Source organism: Alligator mississippiensis, chromosome 3 (assembly GCF_030867095.1).
Source record: "Alligator mississippiensis isolate rAllMis1 chromosome 3, rAllMis1, whole genome shotgun sequence".
NCBI lineage: Eukaryota > Metazoa > Chordata > Crocodylia > Alligatoridae > Alligator > Alligator mississippiensis.
Window position 1 is genome coordinate 42,688,523 of NC_081826.1, and position 11,614 is coordinate 42,700,136.

An 11,614-nucleotide genomic window follows, 5' to 3' on the forward strand; every position below is an offset into this window, starting at 1 on the left:
AGCTTGTCTAGGAGGCATGGGGAGGCTGGGCGAGCAGTGGGAGGGCATAGCCCCCACTCCCAGCTTCTTCCACCCGGAATAAGCCTTGCCTGCACCATGCCCTCCCCCCGCCCCAGCTGGGCAACAGCAGGGCATAGGCCCCACTCTCAGTGCTGCCACGCCCTCATCCCACACCATCACACCCACCCAATCTGGACAAGCAGCAGCAGGGCAAAGCCTCCACTCCCAGCACCTTCCACCACCCATCTAGAGTACAGCCCAGCCTGCCCCGTGCAGATCCGGGGGCACATGCCCGCTCCCATGCCCTTCTGGACCAGCAGTGCATGGCAGCACACAGTGGTGGGAACCCCACTCCCCAAGTCTTGCGCCTCCCCTGCCCCAGCTAGGCAGCTTGTCCCAGCCCCAATGCCTGTGGGGTCATTGATCTATCCCCCCACACGCCCCTTCCCTCCCTCCTCCTCCCATCACAACATACTTACCAGCTGGAGACAGCTGTGTCAAGCATCCTCGAGGACTGCTGCCTGTTTAGTCTATGACCAAATCTCCAAATAGGAGCCAAATCTTCGAATCCAATTTGGCTGAATCAAATCAGGACCATGACTCAAATCACCAAATCAAATCACTGTCCCTCCAAATCAGCTGAATCTGAATCCGAATCGAATACTTGCTGCTTCACACAGGCCTAGCAGCTGTATCCAGCATCCTCAAGGACTGCTGCCTGTTTAGTCTATGGCCGAATCAGCGCCAAATCTTTGAATCCGATTTGGCCAAATTAAATTGGGACAGTGACTCAAATCACTGAATCAAATCACTGTCCCTCCAAATCAGCCAAATCTGAATCAAATACTTGCCGCTTTGCACAGGCCTAATGGTTTCCTTTACAAGCAGAAAATTAGATACCACATCAATTTGAGTTGTATTTTATATTCCCCCCAAAGTTGTTGTTTAGAAAATCATTCTAAAGTTTAATCCACATCTAGAAAAAATGAGCAAAAGGATAAGATAAGCATTCAAATGTAGGGGTGAAGGGGGAACAGAGTTTGTTGAAGCAAAGCAAACTATCAAACATTTTGGGGCTGACCCACTGCTGAAGACAGATCGTTGGAGTATGGGTATTCTGATAGGACCACACCTGATTTCATATGGTGGTTTAATTTTCACATATCACCACTAACTTCAGGAGAATTTATGGGGACAAAAATTCAGTAACAAGGTACTTAGTTATTTTGAAAATTCTTCATTTTGAAAAGTTTTGCCTACTGTTAAATTCTATGAATGAAGTTAATGTCATGTTCCCACTACAAAGTCAGTCTTTCTAATATTTAGTCCACAGTGTTATTACCCACGTTTAGAAATAGGTAGCAATGGTGGGTGCTGATTCCTTATCTTATATAAACCTGTAACATCACTCTGAATGTGTCTGTAGAGTCTTTACTATGGTACTTAGTATAAATGAATGAGATTACTACCAAGCACATTTGACATTTCTGTTTCTTTTGCACTCAAATAATAGACAATATTATTCAGATAAATCAACAGTGCCTCTAATGCAGAAGCAGAGGATGGGGATTACAGAGATGGCAAAAGCTTCAACTCCTCCATAAAAGGGATCATTATGAGGGAAAGTGATGTTACACACATACAGGAGGACATCTAGTGGAGAAGGTATAAACCCTGTACAACTGTTCTGTGGGTGACAGTGATGAACTACTCCTATAACAGAGAAGAGCAAATTCTAGCTTCTAAATAAGCAGGTTGCATGAATGGGAATTGCACAAGAGCCAGAGGAACAATCCTCTCTCAGGCTTCACTTTGCATGTGTACTGAGATCACCAGGCTGTGGTCCCCTAGACTGCTCCACCTGCACCCTCTGTGAGGGGTGCTGGCCAGTGCATCTTGAAGAACACCAGACCTAACTTACTTATCCTCTAGCTCCAAGGATGCCAATGTCATGACCAGGTTTTCTACCTCCTGAGCTTTGGCCTCTTCAGTGCAGATTAGGGTTGTGTATTGGCTTCCATGTATCCACTCCTGCCTCACTCCTAATACTAGGAATTTTCTTTAAATAGTATATTTACTACATTTGTATTTATTTATTCAAATGTATAAAATGCAACTCTATGTGCCTATCTATAGGTGCTCTCAGAATTACATCATAAATTAAAATGCTGTCATAAACAAGGGAGAGTTCAGAAGTCAGTCCATCCTGTCCTCAAAGCATTACCAAGATGAAAGAAATGATGAGCTTAGCAGAGTTCCCAGCAGGAAAACAAGTCTAGGCTGTGAGGGATACAATATGGGAGCAAGTTTAAAAGATCAAGGTCCATCATAGAGAATGCAGAATAAAATGCATTTAGCAACATGAAGTATGACCAATATTATGGAAGGAGTCCTTCCCTTCATTAGGGCAATGCTAAGTCCTTCATATTACCTGTGTGCCGATGAGAATTGGTACCTTACTCCCCGATAATCTCATTGAAATACTACTCAATGGCCGCATCCAGATGGGTGTGGCCTTGTGGTATGCACACTCAGCTGTTTTCTGCACTAAAAGGGAGCAGTGCTGGGTGGGAGGGGGAATTCTGACCTCTGGATATCCAAGGGTCAAAAAAACCCATGCAAAAAAAAAAAAAGCGGAGCGGAGCGGAGCAGAACAGCACTTGTGGGGACAGTGCACACCACTCAGAACCAGAGCCTGGCCAGCTGGAGTCATGCTCCAGCTGCTGGGCAGGCTCTGAGTGTCAGAATCACCACTGCTGCTGGCCCCAGGCTCCCCTACTCCACCCAGGCTGCTATACACCAGAGGGTGCATGATACAGGCGTACCCTGGGGACAACTGCTAGTTGTCCCCAGAGAACCAAACATCCACACTTGTGTGAACATAGCCAAAGGGTGCATCTGCATGTTCTGTAAGCATGGTGCAATAAACTCTGGTGCATATCGCACTGGAGTTTATTGCTCCTGGGCACTGCATTTGAATGTGTAAACAGGACCTCAGCCCATTGAGCTGAGTCAAAACAGCCCCAGCAGGCAGGGAACCCTGGGAGTCAGCCTGCTAACCTGGGGCTTCTCCAACCTGGCTCAAGGTGCTGCAAAGAGGCTGGCTGGGGCACACGGGTATTCTAGTGTGGGGCCAGTCAGCAGACAACCCCCACACTGAATTACCCTTGTGCCCAGCTGGCCCCATTAGCATCTACATGTGCACTGCTGTGAAATAAAGAACTCTACTGCAGAATAGTACGTGTATTTACAAGTACTAACCTGCAGCAGAGTTAATTAATTTCCTGCAGCCTAATAGGATCATACATGTAGATATTGAAACTTTCCTACAGAGCTAATTAGGCAGCTCCACAGTAAATATCTCATGTAGATGCACCCACTGTGAGGAAGGCCAGCAAAATTAGGCCTTTCAGAAGGCTGAGCTGGAGGCCTGATCCTGTTCTATTGAAGAGAACTGGAATTTTACCATTAACACCAGGAGGTACAGGATTCAACCCTGGTTTTACCTCTTTCCTTACAGACATATTTTACCAGTGTTCTACAAGTACACACAACCTGGTGCCTGTCCTCCACTCTTACAGAAGGTATATAAAGCATCAGGCAGAGCAATCACCATTCCTGAGCATTAATGGAAAGTCCTTGGTAGAAGATTTGTTCCCAAAGATAAAAGAGTAACCTTTAAGGAGAAAAAAAACTGCACCATTAGCACAATATTTGTTAAGCTTTTTACTTGGGGAAGCCCTCTGTAGTCCAGCTCTGCACTACTTGATGTTTTGCAAACTTCCCCCCAACCCCGCCCACCAAGTCCACAGAGTTTTTATCTATGAAGAATATATGCAAGGCCGGACACAGGCGTGGGTGAACTGGGCAGCCACCTGTGGCCTGGGCAGAAAGGGAGCCTGAAAATGATGAAAATAATAATTATTATTATCATTATCTCTGGCAAAGGGGGGCCCAATACTAAAAGTTTGCCTGGGGCCGCCAGGAGTCTAGGTATGGTGCTGAATATATGCAACAAAACCCTGTGATAGCTACAGAAATTTACCACAGGAATATATTCATAGTAACAAAGCAGTTTTAATGAACACAGCACGTATTTAATTCAGTTTCACTTCCTTCTGACAAATCTGTTATGTAAATGATGATCTTATGAGCAAAGCAAACCTCTTTTATAAATTTTATGCATCTGTTATTTTTATATGTAAAAGTATAAAAATATTAAGATACCTGCTGCTCCATAGCTATTGTTGCTACTGGGATTCTGTTCTCTCCCTCACCAACCCATACTTCTCTCTCTACAGGCAGTCCTCAGATTTATGACACAATTGGTTCCTGAAAACCATGTCTTAAGTCAAAACGTTGTAACTCGGAACCAATTTTCTCATAAGAAACAATGTTATAAATGGGGGCTTGGCTCCTGAACCAAGGCCGAATACCCTATTTTCAAAAAAAATACCCCAGAATTTTGTACTTGATCAATTATAGATGAGTAATATAGCTACATTAGTGTATTTGTATTGTAAATAACAATCATATTGATTTGGAAGGACTTCTTTGAGGTGACTGCTGGACTTTTTGAAAGGTTCTTGGTTGGACTTTTTGAAGGGTTGTCGGCTGGAGTCTTCTCAGGAGTCTTGGCTGCAGGTTTTTCTGGAGTCTTGGCTGCTTCCTTAAAGAAAGCGTTCAAAGAAGTTTGGACAGACGTTCTCCAGGAAGATGAGCGATGCAGCAAAATTGTTCACTGGTGTGGCATCACATCAGATCAAGCATTGTAAGTCGAAGCTGACGTCATAAAGTTGAAACAAGGTGTCAATTTATAAACGTTGTAAGTGTGAAATGTTGTAACTCGAAATGCTGTAAGTCGAGGACTGCCTGTACTCCTATCGCCTTCACTACCATAGTTTTTCAGCACCTTACAAGATTTAATGGACTTTATCTTCACAACATCCCTGCAAGATAGTGGTTCCCATCTCCCCCGTAAATGTTCTGAATAGGCATATATGTCTTAATATTAGTAGGTCAAATCTGGGGCTAAAGTATAATTTTCTACAAAATGTGAATGGAAATGAAGACTCTAAAACAAGAGTCATTGCCAGAACTCACAGTCTGTTTTGTAGCGAAAATAGAGAAAGACTCAGAAAGATAAAATGATCGGGTTTTTTTAGGTCCTGAGTTTTAATAAACACTAATGAGTTTTAAAAAAAATAATTTTCCCTGTGGAACATCTTTTCTATCAACCTTAATATAGCACATTGAACAACTCTTGAGAACTAAACTTTTCTTTAAGAGACTAATGAAGTAAATCAGAAACTCTCTTAAAAAATTGTCATAAAATGTAATCTAATGACTAGAGAAATATATCAGTGAGAGGAAAATATTTGCTTTTTTCATCTCAGGATGTTCAAGGCTCCACTGAACTTCCTAAGAATGAAGAGAGTTGGGGACCCAATCATAGGAATTCACCTATGAATCAAAAACAAAGACAACAGAGGCATAGGAAAGGCTGAAACTCACCTCTGTTACCATACCTCCATGAAATACATTGTTCTCACCCTATTGTCTCCTCTTTTTGGTCCTCCTGAAATCTATAGGATGAGTACCATGCTACTGCTACTCATAGGAGAACTACAGGAACAAGGACAGAGAAGCAGAGGGAACAGGGAGAGACTAGGCAATTATCTCCTGTGGACCTAATTAAGCTCTGCACAAGGAAAGAATCCCTAGGGAGTGTTTTGGGATTCAACAGTCCCTGTCACAATCCTCAGGCAACACATGAGAGATCACCCAGGCTATGGGTATCTACCTGTGGGTAAACCTTACTGCCCCAGTGGTTATCCTCACTGAATGTTCACCACTAACAATGAGGGTTAGTAGGGTCATCAGGGGCCTTCCCAGACTGAATGAGAATTAGTATGTTAAAACCAGAAGGGTATGGTTTGGCTTATGTAGAAGATGGTTAGACTGCTTTTGATCAGTTTGGTTTGCTGTGTTCTTTTAAATTGCTAAAGGTGCTGGTGATTCTCTTGGAACCTTATGCACTCGCTTTCTGTAGATTTTAGGAGACTGCAGCATGGAAATTCAGCTCTACAGAAGGATGCAGAGGACTACCCGGAGAATTTATGGCCAGTAGGCAAGGGAATATTCCTTAGTGCTCCAGTTCTAAATTTAGCTGGGTCATGCTTATGGAACTCCTAGGCTTTAGAAGATTGGAGAGGAATAGTTTTGTGTCCACATGCAGATTTTACAAATTCCTACTGATGGGGCATAGTTAAGGGTAGTTTGGGTGCTGATTCTGAGATGTGCAACTTTAACTTTACAGCCAGCTTTTAGCACTTGATCTATTATTACTTCAAGTTAATCATTCTTAAAAGCTGTTATGCACTCAGGCTAGTGACATGTGCCTGCAGCCTGAACTTCCCCTTAAGAAAAGGTGCTAACAATTGCTTTCTCTTTGGCACGCTGTTAAAGGTATCTGATCCAGAAGTAGCATTAGCCAAAGTGTTTTCATAGACCTGCAACCTTTTCTACAAACTGTCTCAGGCACAGTTCTGTATCTTGGGTATAAAATAAACTTGAAATCTGTTACGGCTTTAACAAAAAGGAAAGCTGGCAGCCATTCTTCCTCTAAAGGCCTCTGTTTACTGTAGAGTGTTTTAACCATGATGTTTTAATTAAAAATTTTTTTAAATATGTATTTTGTGTGAAATAAACATTGATGACTTAACTGTAAATTGAACCTGGGTCCTTTGGCTATCAGCCCAGAGCTCTACCAATGGGGCCAACTGTCTTTTGAGTTTGACTGCATCTGCCCTGACTGCTGTACTGCTCTGTTTATGTTCCACTTGAAAATTCATGGACTCACTAATACAATGCTCAGCAAACTAAAACATTCATCAGCTACAATTTCTGCTCCTAAGGAGTATATTTTTTTGCTGGCACAATCACTTAAACCAACAGAGATCCAAGCTGAACAAAAGAAGATGTAGTAAATGTGCTTTGTACATATGCTTAAAACATCCAGAGCCCTACTTCTCCTGGCCAAACAGGCTCGCAGAAAGTTTGCAATTAAACATCCTTAAGCTGCTTGTGTCCTGAAACCACAAGTTCAGGAAGTAAAGTAAGCAGGTAAAGCTCAGAAGCATAGAGAAAGGGGACAGAGGAGGGAAGCTAAAAGAAAAATCACTCTATTAAGTTTAAAAATAAAATGGCAGCACCAAGTTAAAAAATATATAGTGCTTTCTTCTACTATATAAAGCTTGCAGCCCTGATCATCACCCATAGATCTCAGGACAGCAATGAAGTGACACCGAGAAGCCAAAAACAAGGCAAACAATTAATCGATCACTATGTTTGGGTACATATATTATACTTTTACCAGTATAAGTGATCAGAAATCATAGCAGAACAGAAGTTTGTCACACACAGACTGGTTTTAAAATGGCAGAATCTGGTCTAAGGGCATCTTTACATGTGCTCCAGGATGGGTGTGGGGGGGAGCTGCTCTAATTGAAGCACCTGCCACCTCCTGTGTATTTAGCATCCCATGCTTCAAAATGGCAGTGGTGGTGCCTTAACTAAAGCTCATTTAATCAGCTTTAGTTAGAGTGCCCCTGCCACCATTTTGAAACTCCAGGATGCTAAATATATGTGATGCTGAGGCTGCTGGAACATGCTAATTGAGTCTGCCTCAACAGACTCAATTAATCAAGTCTGCTCCAATGCATGCTAATTAGCGTGTGTAAGAATAGGCATTAGGCACATGTATAGGTGCCCTAAGAGTTACCCTCCCTCCCCCCACCAAAGAGTAAATGTGTGTTCTGTTTGCTACACCGATCTAAACTACTCTGCTTACAGAAAAGCACATAACTTAGATTGATTCCGCCTTTGGCTTTTTGAAAGTCTGTACCTAGCCTATGTGGTAGTTATTAGTAGCTGAAATACTACAAGAACTATTCTGGAAGTAAAGTAAGCAGGTATAGCTCCTTAGAGTTCTAGTACTTACTAGATTCCTCGCTGTCCCTAGTATTACTACAGCTACAGGACAAAGCAGCTAACCTGACTCTAAATCTCAGAATTCAAATTTGGTGGAATGCCACTTACCTAAATAATTATCCTTATGCTGTCTTCTCACCATGAGGAAATAGAGCCATAACAATGCTGTTTGTTAAAGCTGTTCGTCTTCTGTGCCACAAAGCAGGGTATACAGTGCACCTGCATGGACATAGGATATGCCTACTCTGATTCTGTACCAGTCTCAGGACTGCTGCCAAAAAAAGCCTTACCATCTGCTCCTGCTAGGCATGCTTCAAACTTGAAACTGAAGTGATGAGGATGTTCTAGGGATGCCACTTATTGGTGGTCTCCTATGAAAAAGTTCTCATTGCCATATTTCTGGATTTGGAATGCATGGGGGTGGAAGTGGACAAACCTATTTTTCAGTGACAGCCTTGAAGCCAGTATCGATATATCCAGAAACAGCAGACATATTTGTGTTTGGCATACAGCTGGTTGATAACTTTTTGACAATAACATGTTCCACGGAACGAGCTGAGTTAGTGAAACTTGACTTCCCTACCCGTCCCACCCATCCCACCAATTAGGGAAGTTCTCCCAGGTCCAGGGTTGAAACTGTGGTAAGCAACAGCTAGAAGGTACGACTGACATGTGCTTAGCTCATTCATCTGCTGGGCCTCACCCCCGCATGCAACAGCTGTTCCACTTTTTCTAAATAACGTTACAGCAGGGACCCAACCTATAGATTCATAGATGTTAGGGTCAAAAGGGACCTCAACAGATCATCGAATCCGACCCCCTGCCAAGGCAGGAAAGAGTGCTGGGGTCAGATGTCTATCCAGCCTTCTCTTAAAGACCCCCAAGGTAGGGGAGAGCACCACCTCCCTTGGAAGCCCATTCCAAATTTTGGCCACCCTTACCATGAAGAAGTTTTTCCTGGTATCTTGCTTAAATCTGCTCTCTGTCAGTTTGTGACCATTGTTTCCTGTTGCCCCAAGAGGCACCCTGGTGAACAGAGCATCTCCAATCCCTTTCTGCATCCCCCTAATTAATTTGTAGGTAGCCACAAGATCACCTCTCAGCCTTCTCTTGCGGAGGCTGAAGAGATACAAGTCCCTCAGACTCTCCTCATACGGCTTGTCCTGTAAACCCCTAACCATATGAGTGGCCCCCCCTCTGGACCCTCTCGAGTCTATCAACATCCTTCTTAAAGTAAGGCACCCAAAGCTGGATACCGTACTCCAACTGTGGCCTGACCAATGCCTCATAGACCGGAAGTATCACCTCCTTGGTTTTTTTGTCATGCATCTGCTGATGCATGATAAAGTTTGGTTAGCTTTGCTGATGATTTCGTCACGCTGATGACTCATGTTCATCTTGGAGTCACCTATGACTCTGAGATCCTTTTCCGCTTCTATGCTGCTGAGAGGGTCACTTCCCAGCCAGTAGGTGTGCTGGATATTTTTGCGCCCTGGGTGCAGCACTCTGTACTTGTCCTTGTTGTACTGCATCCTATTGTGTACCGTCCACCTTTCTAACCTGTCCAGGTCTGCCTGCAATCATTCCCTACCCTCCAGAGTATGCACTTCACCCCACAATTTAGTATCGTCTGCAAACATGGACAGAGTATACTTCACACCCACATCCATTCACTGATGAAGATATTGAAGAGTACATGTCCAAGGACCGAACCTTGCAGGACCCCATTGCCCACATCCTTCCAGGTCGACATCGACTCATCTATTCCCAGTCTCTGGGTGTGACCACTAAGCCAATTTGCCACCCACCAGACCATGTAAATATCTATGTCACAGCCTCTTAATTTATTTATGAGAATGGGATGAAATACTGTATCGAAGGCCTTGCTCAAAACCAAGAAAACAACATCCACCTCTACTCCTGTGTCTAAGCATTTTGTGACCCTGTCATAAAATGAAATCAGATTGGTCAGGCATGATCTACCTGCTATGAATCCATGCTGGTTTCCCTGCTGCATTACTTTTTCTGCTGGACTCCCACAAATATGATCCTTCATAATCTTTTCAAAGACCTTTCCAAGGATGGAGGTGAGATTGACTGGTCGATAATTACTGGGATCCTCCTTCCTCCTCTTCTTGAAAATAGGGACCACATTGGCTCTTTTCCAGTCCTCTGGGACCTGACCCAAGTGCCATGAGCACTCAAACAGCCATACCAGTGGTTCTGCTATGACACCAGCCGATTGCTTCAGTACCCTCGGATGCAGTTCATCCGGACCTGCTGACTTGAACATATCCAGTCCATCCAAGTAACTCTGCACCAAGTCAGCATCGACAGTTGGTAGGTTGGTGTCCCTCTGATGCCCATCTAAGAACCCATTAGGAGACTTATCTTGAGCCCTGCTCAGGAACACAGAGGCAAAAAATCTTATTGAATAGCTCAGCCTTGTCCACCCTGTCTGTCATTAATTGCTCCTTATTGTTCAGTAGGCGTCCTATGCTGCCCTGTGCCTTCCTTTTACTCCCCACATACCTAAAAAAGACTTTTTGTTGTCTTTAACTTGTGTTGCCAGCCTCAGCTCTGTCATTGCTTTGACTTTTCTAGCTGCCTCCCTGCAAGTGCGGGCCAAGTAGGTATACTCCTCCTTGGTAGCTTCCCCCTGCTTCTACCGCCTATATGCCTTCAGTTTTTGCCCTTAGGCTCCCCTGGATTTCCCTGTTTAGCCAAGGAAGTTTTGGGCTCCTTTCACTCTTTTCCCTCGTACTGGGATAGTCTCCCTCTGAGCCCAAAGGATCACTTCCTTTAGAAACGGCCACCCTTCCTGGCCTCCCATCTTGCCAATACTCTTATCATGCAGTGCATCATTGACTAGACTCCTAAGCACACTGAAGTTAGCCTTCCTAACATCAAGCACTTCCACCCTACTAGTTATCTTACCCACCCTACGCCATATGGTGAATTTGATTGATTGGTGGTCACTGTCCCCAAGGTGAGCATGAATCTGTAGCTCCCCTACCAGGTCCTCCCCCGTAGCCAACACCAAGTCCAGTAAGGCATTCCCCCTAGTGGGACTGTATACCTCCTGCATTAGGTGAAGGTCCTGCATGCAGGTTAAGAACTTACGTGAACAGTTAGATTTGGCTGACAGCTCCTCCCAGTAGATGTCAGGGTACTTTAGGTTGTCCATGACAACCACATCCCTAAACTGTACAGCCTCTGAGAGCTGCCTCCAGAATTCCAATCCTCTTGGGGTGGTGTTCTGTAGCAGACCCGCACCACCAAGTCCCTTTCCCCTCGACGTCCATGTATCTAATCCACAATGCCTCAACTTTCTCCTCCTCTGATCCCATTCTGATTGGGGTAGAGGTAAACATGTATACATAGAAAGCAACCCTGCCCCCTTACTTCCCTACTCTGTCCCTTCTGTACAGCCTGTAGCCCTCAATGTGTACTGCCCAATCATGGGTAGGGTCCCACCAGGTTTCCATTAGCCCGATTAAATCAAAGTTATTAACTGCAAGCAGAAGTGTGAGTTCTTCTTGCTTGTTCCCAATGCTCCTAGTATTAGTATAGAGGCACTTGAGCCCTCCAAATAATGCCTTTGGTGCCCCCCCACCTCATT